Source organism: Balaenoptera ricei, chromosome 2 (assembly GCF_028023285.1).
Source record: "Balaenoptera ricei isolate mBalRic1 chromosome 2, mBalRic1.hap2, whole genome shotgun sequence".
NCBI lineage: Eukaryota > Metazoa > Chordata > Mammalia > Artiodactyla > Balaenopteridae > Balaenoptera > Balaenoptera ricei.
The window spans coordinates 40,901,427-40,913,982 of NC_082640.1; the positions used below are offsets into that span (position 1 = coordinate 40,901,427).

At 35.1% G+C, this 12,556-nt stretch overlaps 1 protein-coding gene across 3 annotated transcripts in view; it reads right to left on the reverse strand.

The window, feature by feature from the left end:
- AGBL1 (AGBL carboxypeptidase 1) overlaps positions 1 to 12,556 on the reverse strand; it is an 805,162-nt gene that overhangs the window by 9,652 nt on the left and 782,954 nt on the right. The window lies entirely within an intron of this gene.

A 12,556-nucleotide genomic window follows, 5' to 3' on the forward strand; every position in this document is an offset into this window, starting at 1 on the left:
TCCTTTCTCAACAGTTGATTAAACAACTAGACAGAAAAGCAGCCAAGACACCGAAGAGTTCAACAACACCACCAACCAACAACACAGAATTGACATTTATAGAATACTCCCCATCCATTAACAGCAGAATACATATTATTTTCCAATACTGATAAAATATATATCAAGACAGACCATATCTTGGGCCATAAACAAGCTTCAACAAATTTAAAATAATTGAAACAGTGCAGCAGACTGTGTTCTCTGACCCAAGGAATCAAGCTGGAAATCCAAAACATAAAGATGAAATGAACATTTCCAAACATTTGGAAAATAGATAAAAATACTTCTAAATAATTTAGGAGGTCAAAGAAGATGTTTTAAGGGAAAGAAAAACATACATTGAACTTAATGAAAATGAAATATAACATATCAAAATTTGTGGCACACAGATAAATCCATGGTGAGAGGAAAAGTTATAGCAATAAAATGCTTACCTTAGAAAAATCTGAAATCATAAGTCTAAACTACACCTCAAGAAAGTAGAAAAATAAGAGCAAAATAATCCCAGAGCAAGTAAAAGAAAGGAAACAATAAAGGGCAGAAACCAATGTAATTGTAACAGAAAAACAACAGAGAAAATCAATGAAAGGAAGAGCTGACTGTTTGAAAAGATCTATACCAAGACCAACCCCTAACTACATTGAAAAAGAAAAAAAAAAAGAAGAAAGGCACTGATTACCAATATCAGGAATAAAAGAGGAACTATAGATTATAGACTCTGCAAATATCAAAATGATAAGGTGATGCCACACACACAAAAAATCTCTACACACATAAATTTGACAATTTATATGATATGGATCAATTCCTCAAAAAGCAAAAACTACCACAATTATAGATAATTTGAATAGCCCTATAGATAGTAAAGAAATTGAATTCATAGTTTAACACATCTTGAAAAAGAGTTTTCCAGACCCAGATATTTTCATTGGAGAATTCTACACGATTAAAGAAGAATTAACACCAATTCTACTCACTCTCCTTCAGAAAATAAAAGAGGAGGGAAGACTTTCCATTCACGTTATGAGTCAAGTATTATTCTAATATTAAGGCCAGACAAAGATAGTAAAAAAAAAGGAGGATAACTACGGACCAATATCTCTCATGAATATAAATGTAACATTCAAAACAAACTATTAGCAAATTGAATTCACTATTCTATAAAAAGAACTATACACCCTGACCACGTGGAGTTAACTCCAGGAAAGTAAGATTGGTTCAATATTTAAAAAATAATCAGTGTAATCCACTATATTTACAAGCTAATGAAGAAAAATCATATGACCATATAAATTTATGCAAAAAATATATTTGACAAAATTAACACCCATTAAAGATAAAACCTCTCAGATAAGATAGTAATAGAAGGAGACTTCCTCTTATACATATGAAATAAAGCAGCAGAAACAGACACCCACAAACTTGAAACCCTATGACAATTTGGAAAAGACTGTAGAATAAGTATGTTTACAACGATTAAGAAATTAGAATAAGTTCTGGATGCATAATAAAAGATAAGGTACTTTTGATAAAGAAAAGATGAATTTGAAAATTAAACAGTTTCTCTCTAAAAGTAAAAAAAAAAAAGATACAATAAACAGCTCAATGGAACAGTTAAATGGCACAAAAGACACAGATAAATAGAGAATTAATAAACAGTAAGAAATATGTCTAGAAGTAGAGAGGCAATATTCAAGAAGATAATAGTTGAAAGGTGATAGTCCTCAAACTGAAGAAATACTCTGGCAAGCAGGAAAATTAAAAGAAAAAAAAGTCCATAATTAGATACATCAGGGTGGACACCAATAAAGAAAGAGAAATCTTAGAGAAATTGAGAGAGAAAAGACAAATTACCCTTAAATGAATGACATTTAGATCAACAAATTTCCCATTAAACAAAAAGATAGGGGAAACTAGGTGAAGGGAAATTTCTGTGCTATCTCTGCAACATTTCTGTGAATATAAAGTTATTCCAAATTGAAAGTTTAATTTTAGAATGCTTAAAAAGTAATAATAATATTAAAGCTAGTCAGAAAAAAAAAAAAAAAAAAAAAGAATGAATGTCTTAAAGATGCTAAGGGAAAATAAATCCCAAACTAGAATTACATACTAAAATAAAAACAAAAAACTTTATTTTTCTTGAATGAGGGTGAAATAAATATGTTTTCCCACACATGGACCATCACTGAAAGGACTACTAAAATATATACTTCAGTAAGAAAGAAACTGAACTCATAAAAAGTAACAAGATCACAAGAAATGATTTTGTCAAAAAATACTAAGTATGTTGAACAATTTGGAAAATATATTCCTATAGACTGAGAGGAGTCATATATAGACAGTGAGATTAGAGTGATTTAAAATATTCTCTGACCAAGAGAATGTAGGCAGAAGTGATTTTGCCACTTTCCTCCAGAAGTGCCCTAAGCAATCCTCCATGGGTTCTTTAAAAATACATACACATACGGGAATTCCCTGGCAGTCCAGTGGTTAGGACTCCAAGCTTCCAGTGCAGGGGCACAGGTTCATTCCCTGGTTGGGGAACTAAGATCCCACATGCGGCAAGGCGTGACCAAAAAAAACCACACACACACACATATACATATGTATCGTATACATCATATTATATATCATATATAATATATAAATAAATGTATATGCCATAAAATAATGATTTTAGTGGGAAAAATAATAATAAAATGTTTTAAATCTAAGATGATAAAAGAAAGGCTGGGAGGACAAAGGAAGGAAAAGAGGTAGAGAAAGAAAGAAAACAAAGAAAAAAAGAAAGAGGAAGAGATTGGGATCGACAAACATACACTACTATGTATAACATAGATAACTAATGAGAACCTACTATATAGCACAGGGAACTCTACTCAGTGCTCTGTAATGACCTAAATGGGAAGGAAATCCAAAAAGGAGGGGATATATGTATACGTATAGCTGATTCACTTCACTGTACAGCAGAAACCAACACAACATTGTAAAGCAACTATACGCCAATAAGAAAATAAAAAACTATACCCTACAATTTTATAATATAAAGTTACTAATAAAGGGTAAAAGTTCAAAAAAAGGAAAAAGGAAAAGAAAAAGAAAAGAAAGAAGAGGGAGGGAAGAAGGAAGGAAGAAAAGGGAATGGATACAGAAGATAAACTGCTGGTGGCGGGTGTCCCTGGTCAGGGGACAGGGCTGCTATATATATCCTGCTACCACTCAGACCATTATCTTATGTCCTTTGAACAAAATTGCTCAAGTCTAAAAAAATACAATAAAATTGTCCTTGACACTCTTGCCAATCTATCCCATCTTGAAGGCAAATCTTGCATCTCACCTCTTCTTTGAAATCTTCTGCAGAGAACAGTAGCAAACTGCCCTCCTTCTTTTACTTGTTCAAGTACTTAGCTTGACCATTCTCTTTGACCATTCTCTAATAGGTACCCAGCTGGCCCCATCTCATTAGCTGCTTGCTCATTCCAGGCAACTCCACATACTCATAAAAAACCTCACCCCAATGTTAGCCCAGCAGACCAGAATAGCAAATATAGCCCTGGTGTCCAGGGAGAGCCTTCTTCTAAGGGCAGCATTCTACGTGGCAGAGGGCAGGTTCAAGTTTCTAAAACAAAGCTGCCAATGTCATTAGGAGATGCTCTCTCTGAAGCTTATAGATTCAGCTCTCACAGGACAAAATATATATATGGTAAGGCAGAGTAACAGTATTGTCAGCAATATTATGGTATCCATGATTGTCCCTTTTGGTCTTTCTCTCTCTCTCTATTTTTCAAAGGTGATAAATTCAAGAAGAAGACATCACCATATGCAAATTAATCAAATATAAATAAAAGGAAATAACATTATGCAGAAATCAAACTCAGCTTCCATTGATAGGGTGGTCCTTAATACCCAGATGTGGAAAATGTATGGAGAAAATATCTGAAAATTGATTTCATTTCCCCCTGAATGCTTTGATATCCTATAAAAACACATTAAATAGTCAAAAGAAAACATAGAGTCATAAATGTGACTGGAGGTAAGAATCCTGGTTTCAAAGACCAAGTGAGAAACAGGAATTTACCTTCTCTGAGCTTCATTGTCTTCATCTATAAAATGAGTATCTTACTAGCTTTCTTCTTGAAATAATATAAAGGAAGCAAATTTCCTAGCACAAGACCTGACACATAGTTACTCAACTGAATTTGTATTCCCCTTTCCTTTCCATAGTATTGGAGATAAGGCACGCAAGTATTTTTATTTTGGCAAGTTCATCATCTTTCATCTTCAAATACAAACCCATAAATGCAGCTTTTGAACACAGTTTCTGGGCAAAGCCATTAAGAAGATTCTATCCTTTGCAATTCTTCCAAGCCAGCCTGTACAGCAATTTGCAACTTTATGATGTGATAAATAGAATTTCTTTGTTTTGATTTTTCATTTGCATATTTATTGAGATATGACGATCTTAATTAGTTCTGTTTTTTTTGTGTTTGTTTGTTTTCTTGGTTGGGAAAAGGCAGCTTTCTGTAGTGCAAAATAATTCTTCATGCTAACAGGGTGAACAAAACTTAGCCCGTGGCATTCCTTGATGTTGATGCTGCTTAGTATGCAACTTTGTGGATTTTCTTTTCACTTGTTTTCTCTTTAAGTGCTGAGGTAATGCTCAGGACTTGGGTGAATGCCAGACCTCAAGAGGCAGACGCCCACTGAGAAGCAATAGAATGCTCTTTGAATTCTAGACACTCAGACTCATCCAACACGTTCTCCCCAGCCTACTTATCACCTACCTCCCTCCTGAAAAAGCTGAGCCCCACCAAATGCCTCTTCGCAATGCAATGCAGCCCTGCTGCATCTTGGCTTTTATAGAAGAGAAGGAGTAAGTCTGAATTCCCTGGTTAATTGCATCCCAGGGGAGTATTTGGACGCGTTGTTCACACCATGCTGTTCCTCTTTGACCTTTGGGAGCAAAGCTGTGTGAATGCTGTGTCCCATTGAGGAGGTACCAGCAGCCTATTAGACAACTCATAAATATCTAAAGACATACAAATTATTTCCACTATGACTATCTCACCATCATCACCCAAAACAATTAGCGTGGTTCCCTAGTGTTTCCTATTTGCCAAGTTCTTCACATCATCACAAAGTCTGTCACTGATTCAACACTTGTAAGAGGAAGGGCATAACTTATTATTTCCCTGAGATTTTTTTTTTTTGTCTTGTTTTAACTCCAGTAATGGAGCATTTCAACTGTACAGAAAACAGCACTAGGCACTATTGGTAAAGGAAAAAAAAAAAAAAATCAATAACATTGTTAACCACCTACTGTGTGTCAAGTGTTTTGCATTTGCTCTCATTTCATTTAAAACATAAAAAAACAAGTAAATCTATAGGGTGATATTATCATTCCTGTTTTACAGTTGGGAAAAGAGAGACCTTGGGTAGTTAATTTTCTCAGTATTTTAAAGTTATGCATGGCATAGAAGATGTATGATAATTAGACAAGACCAAGGGCTTCTGTATCCCAAATGAGTTGAATGACTCAATTCATTCAACAAATATTGATGTATAAAACCTACTTTATCTGAGGAAGAACTGGAATGAAATTGTAATTCAGCCAAAATCAAAGTCATAAACTCTATCATGTGGTTTAGAGGTCTAGAAACAGTCCAATGCCATTTTCACTCAAAAAACTATGGAAATAAATGTCCCACTTCTTTTTATTTAATGATTTTTAAATTAATTTTTAATTGAAGTATAGTTGATTGACAATGTTGTGTTAGTTTCTGCTGTACAGCAAAGTGAATCAACCATACATATACATATATCTACTCTCTTCTAGACTCCATTCTCATATAGGTCATTGTAGAGCACCAAATAGAGTTCCCTGTGCTATACAGTAGGTTCTTATTAGTTATCTTTTATATATATAAAATATATATATAAAAATTTATATATAGTAGTGTGTATATGTCAATCCCAATCTCCCAATATATCCTCACTTTTCCCCCTTGGTAACCATAAGTTTGTTTTCTACATCTGTGACTCAATTTCTGTTTTGTAAATAGGTTCATTTGTACCAATTTTTAGATTCTACATATAAGCTATATCATGATATTTGTCTTTCTCCATCTGACTTACTTCACTCAGTATGACAATCTCTAGGTCCATCTATGTTGCTGCAAATGGCATTATTTCATTCTTTTTCATGGCTGAGTAATATTCCATGGTATATATGTACCACATCTTCTTTATCCATTCCTCTGTTGATGGACATTTAGGTTGCTTCCATGTCCTGGCTATTGTAAATAGTGCTTCAATGAGCATTGGGGTGCATGTATCCTTTTGAATTATGGTTTTCTCTGGATATACGCCTAGGAGTGGCATTGCTATATCATATGGTAGCTCTATTTTTAGTTTTTCAAGGATTCTCCATACTGTTCTCCATAGTGGCTGTACCAATTTACATTCCCACCAACAGTGTAGGAGGGTTCCCTTTTCTCCACACCCTCTCCAGAATTTATTGTCTGTAGATTTTTTTGATGATGGTCCTTCTAACTGGTGTGAGGTGATACCTCATTGTAGTTTTGATTTGCATTTCTCTAATAATTAGTGATGTTGAGCATCTTTTCATGTGACCTCTTGGCCATCATCCCACTTGTGATTGAACAAGTTAATCCATGACGGTGTAAGGATGTGGTCCAAATTCTTCATGAAAATAGAAATATAGAATAAAAGAGGGTGAGAGTGGGAGGGGGGAGGTAGTGAGAAAAGAATGAGAACAAAAGAGATGGGGAGGGGAAAGAGAATGAAAGAAGGAGAGAGAGAGGAGAGTTTAGTGAAACTTGTCCAAACAAGTTGTCATCAAGAGCTTTACCCTTAAGTTCTGATAACGTATATGATAAATGAGTTGACATAAGTGGCTTGAAGGAAAAGGTATGTAAGTGTAAGATGCTGGTTCATTGTGGAGAATAGTCAATGACTAAAAAAATGGTAATTGTATGAGAGAAGATCTTTGAGTGTTCCATTAATGTTTCAGACATGTGCTGTGAATTATTTATCTAGTATAGCTGATGAAATACCACTGAGCCAAATCATAGTCACTTGCTGAGTCCTTCCCTCTAGAAATGTACTGGGTGGTTATAGAATTGGGGTCTGGGTTACAAGGTTGGCTGTACTCTGTGGCTAAGGGACCTAAAGAAGTTAACTAATTCATAACTAATAACTACTTCATAACTAATCCAAATAAGGATCCAAATAAGGGTCATGATGACCTACTCGATGTCAAATGACCAGACAGGGTGTTTTAGGGCAAGTCAGTTTGTCACTTTAGAAATGAATGATGATGGTCTTGCCCAGGCTACTACTATTACAGTGTCCAAAAGATACCCTTTCCAAAGCCAGAAAGATACAATGTCTGCTTCCCACCATTCTCACCATGTTTTCTCACTGAAATTCTATTCTATTAAATATCTATGGGTCATTACTCTTTGGCTACAGCATAATTGGGTACAGGTAAAATACTTTACCATTTGATACAGTCCCTCCAACACTGGAACACATAGTACCAGGTAAGTTTCAATGGATCAAAAACAAAAACAAAAGCACTTTAGAATTAAGAGATACACACTACCATATATAAAACAGATAACCAACACGTACTAACTGCATAGCACAGGGAACGATACACAATATTTTGTAATAACTTATAAGGGAAGAGAATCTGAAGTATATATATATATATAAAAAACTATATATATGACTGAATATATATGTTATGTATCTGAAACTAACAGTATATTGTAAATCAACTATACTTCAATGAAAACAAAAACACTTTACAGTGACACCAAAAAACTGTGGTTGTGTCTCACTCAACTTCACTGCTGTAGAACCCATCATCTTTCAAAAACATGTAAAAGAACAATTCCTCATCATCTGCAAAGAAATCAGAGCATCTGAGAGAAGTATCAATACATGTTTGTTGAAAACACTTAGATTTTTTGTTAACTTTTGTCCCACCTTTCCATGCTAAGTGGTATCACCACTCCAGTTTTATATTAAAAGGACTTTCCTTTCTTATATGCTTCAAAACCATGAAGAAATAAACTTGGTTACTACGTATAAAGTAAGCAACAAAGAGAGAACTGTGTTATGAGAAAGGTCAGGAGTGATTTCTCAGCGACAGCAAAACAAATTAAGACAATTTAAAATATGGACATAAAGATTTGATCCTTCAAAAAGTTAAAAGATAATCAATCTATGCATTTACTTTCTGACTCACAATTTATAGACATAGCTCCTTAAGTACTGCTCTGCACTTATTTGTTATAGAACTCTTAGTGTTATAAATGTTTATATATTAGTCTCACTCCAGGAATGAAAACCATCTATTGCTCAGCCAATGAATGTAACATGACAACCTGTGCTTTCCTTATTTCAAAAAGTATTCATTTTTTAACTCCTCCACAGTTTTCTCTTTCTGACATGATTTTATGTTCTGGTGAACGGTTTTGACTCATAATGGCTCACAAAAGACATGCAAATAATACTGCTGGAGGTGCAGACAGTGAATGCTAGTTTGAGGCCATGAGCACATTTAAGGAATTGAAGGGTAAGGAAACAGCTGGTAAATGACCAAAGCCAATTGGTGTCCCCATGGAGGTCACTGAGCAAATCTCCTTTTACTAGGATTTAGAACCACCCCACTCTCTCCCATCCCCAGGAAATTCATTCTGTATCTAGATATTCTTTGGTTGTCATCCTCTCTCCCCAAATTGTTGACATCTATAAGCTGATGGAACTTACAAAGAACCAACAGTTTGAATTTCATCATTAATATTATCTTTAAAATGTAAATATATGTTTAATTTTAGCTCTATATTTTAGATGGATGGGTGAGTGCGTATTTTGGTTTTGTTTGTGTTTTGACAGAGAGTTTCACTCTCCTGAATGTTTAGTTTCCACTGGACAGCCCAGTCCCTTTTGATGAGGTAGACCCAAAGTGACTGGCCACCGGCAGTAGAATGGGTCATGATCCATGATGCTGCCTTCCCCCTGCTGGTCCCAGGGGCTGAAGTTCTGTACCTTCTTGGGCCCAAAGAAAAATCATTCAGCTTTCCCAAATCTGGAAGTTCTCACAAAGATGTGCCCTATCTTTGGCATGTAGAGGCAGTGGGAGTGGTGAAAGTTTGCAGCCCTAAACTCTTCTTCTTTATTACATTTCCTTCCCATTCTTCCCCGGGGGGTTTAGAGTAAATGGAAGGAAAATGGAAGCTTGCTGAGGTTTATACACATCCTTGTGAATCTATGTCTCTCTGTTGAGATCCCTTTATCCTGAAGGGAGGAATGTTTTCTTTCTTTTTTTTTTCCCCCATTCATGCTAACTCAATTGGAGATTTATGAGAGTCCTTTGCTATTATAAAGAGCTTCGTAAAACTCACTGTATCTTGTGAGGTACTTACTCTAAATTATGTGATCTGTAGGTAGAAGAATCTGCGGTGGTGGCCTGGAACAATGACAGGGTATTAAAAGGAAAGGAAACAGCAGTTGTAAAGTACAATGTCAGGAACTCATTTCCATAAGGACTGTGTTTGAATGACTTGTATAGCTGTGATTCACGTTGTAGTCTCATTTCCACAAACACTTCCCCCTCTCCAGACACAGAATGCCTGGACATATTAGGAATTAAAAACCTAATAGTAGAACACAGCAGAATACAACTCGGGGGAGATGCTTAAAGGACTATTGGAGGAGCAGATCATAACTGAACCAAAGGTACAGTGAAGGTGAAGTTTGAGGTCAAGCAGGTGGCTTTAAGTGGTTAGGCAGGAAAGTATTAAAGGAGGTTTTTCAATCACATTACAATATATAAATGTGTCAAATTAACATGTTGTATGCCTTAAATGTGCACAACATCATATGTCAAAGATAGTTCAAAAAAAGGCTGAGATTTATGGTTCAAATGATGGAAATATTTAAAAGTAAGAACCAAGATAGATAGATAGATAGATAGACATATAGCTACACATATATACTTTCCACAGATGTAACTTATTATTTCTATTTATTTCAATAAATTATTGTATGCAGCAGTATCTTCACATAAACAGTTTAATTTAAATTGACTTAGTACCAGTATCTTTTTAAAATTTTATTTTATTTATTTATTTTTATTTTTATTTTTTTGATCTTTTTTCTTCATTTAAAAAAAATCATTTTTAATTTTTTTGGAATTATATTTATTTTTTTATGCAGCAGGCTCTTATTAGTTAAATAAATGAAGAAAACTTTTGGGGAAAAATAATGGAAACATGATGATCCCAAGAAAATAACCATTACCCCTGACCCCCTTAAATCTAAGCATTTCTGAATAAATAGAACTAGAATCCCTGCATCTGGTACTCTTTTTTTTTTTTAATTTTAGAATTTTATTTATTTTTTTATACAGCAGGTTCTTATTAGTTATCCATTTTATACATATTAGTGTATATATGTCAATCCCAATCTCCCAATTCATCCCACCACCACCCTATCCCCCCACCACTTTCCCCCCTTGGTGTCCATACGTTTGTTCTCTACATCTGTGTCTCTATTTCTGCCCTGCAAACCGGTTCATCTGTACCATTTTCCTAGGTTCCACATATATGCGTTAAAATACGATATTTGTTTTTCTCTTTCTAACTTACTTCACTCTGTATGACAGTCTCTAGATCCATCCATGTCTCTACAAATGACCCAATTTCGTTCCTTTTTATGGCTGAGTAATATTTCATTGTATATATGTACCACATCTTCTTTATCCATTCATCTGTCGATGGGCATTTAGGTTGCTTCCATGACCTGGCTATTGTAAATAGAGCTGCAATGAACATTGGGATGCATGTGGCTTTTTGAATTATGGTTTTCTCAGGGTATATGCCCAGTAGTGGGATTGCTGGGTCATATGGTAGTTCTATTTTTAGTATTTTAAGGAAACTCCATACTGTTCTCCATAGTGACTGTATCAATTCTAATAGTTTTTAGCACTTGCTGTATACATAGAAAATGCTCAAAGCATACACTAAATTCAGAAATAGCATAAAACCTCACTTTTTTAACACAAGAAAAATGGACTATGCCTCCAGATTAAGGATATTCCTATGTCTCTCCTGATTTCTACTGGCCACACACAGAAATTGAAGAGGTGAGGTGTTCAAGAGGATTCATACTTTAAAATTTGAAACTATAGAAGAGACACTGCTAGAATGGGCCATTTCTTTGCAAGAACATTTGCTAAAACTTCAAGTGAATCCGTGTTCTTCTGTGAGATTCTAGTTTGCTTGCCATAGGCTGATATTTGTGTTCTCTGTCCTAGGAAATTAAGAAGTACTAGAATAAGATGTTTACAGCTAAGATGAAAAAGGCAGAAATGGATAGACGTCCAAAATTTGCAGGACGGAGGGTAAGAAGTTGGAGAGCCTATATGAAAAAAAAAGATCAGGATGTATTTTGTTATCTTGGAAACTGTCTCCCAAATTCTATGTTTCTATCAGGCTCGCAGGTTTCAGATAAAAGGATTTTGTGCTGCTATTGTTACACAGACTAAAAGAATTCTTTACACAGGCCTTTTTGTTGTAAGAACAAAATCAAATCTCCTTGCCTTCTGAAACACCCAGGGATTGCAAGGAGTTTACAGAGCAATGAATTCTGATCTCAGTTGTAGGAAAAAAACCAGATGGCTCTTGGTTTCAGAACATAGATCTATGTCCACACCACCCCCCAGTGAGTTTGGGGCAAAACCCGACATTTTGTGAATGTCTTATTCTATTTCTGGTTACGAGTAACACATTTAATCTATGGATTATCACTTTTATCACACACATTTTTCCTGACATTGAAGTTACATGATAGCCAGGCACAGTGGCCATGATTTGAGTACCATAAGTGTCTTTGGGAAAAACCACTGGATAAGTGGAATAAGAATGAAGTGGGTATGTTTGTCAGAAACTATATGTTGTAGAGAGTGGTGATCCTTTTTGCCATGAAGTAGATAAATAATCAACACATGACATTTGAAGAGATGTGAAGTGTTGAGAATAGACCCCCATGTTGTACAGACTACGGAGAAATCAAGTCTTTTCACAAAGTGTGGGAGAGCAAACTGTCAGTACCTTCAGAGGGAGGTTACCCTAACCCCAACAAGCCAATTTTAATTTATCCCACACTCAGTTCTAAGGGAACTTAATTAATAGGGTATTAACAGTAGAATCAATTTTACTATAAACATGACTGTTGACCTTCAAGGAAGTATTTTGATTTGAGCAGTTAACTAGGCACAGCTTGAGTTGGGTTAATGAAAAAATAGTTATAATTGTAAGTGACAATTACGGCCTTGTTAAAAAAGTATCAAAATCTGAACTCAATAGACAGACTCTGAGGATCATAACGGTGACAGGACATGAAAGACTGTAAATATCCTGTCAGAAGCAGATCAGAGACAGCTTGTCACAAGGAGTCAAAAAATAAATATCCTGGGCTT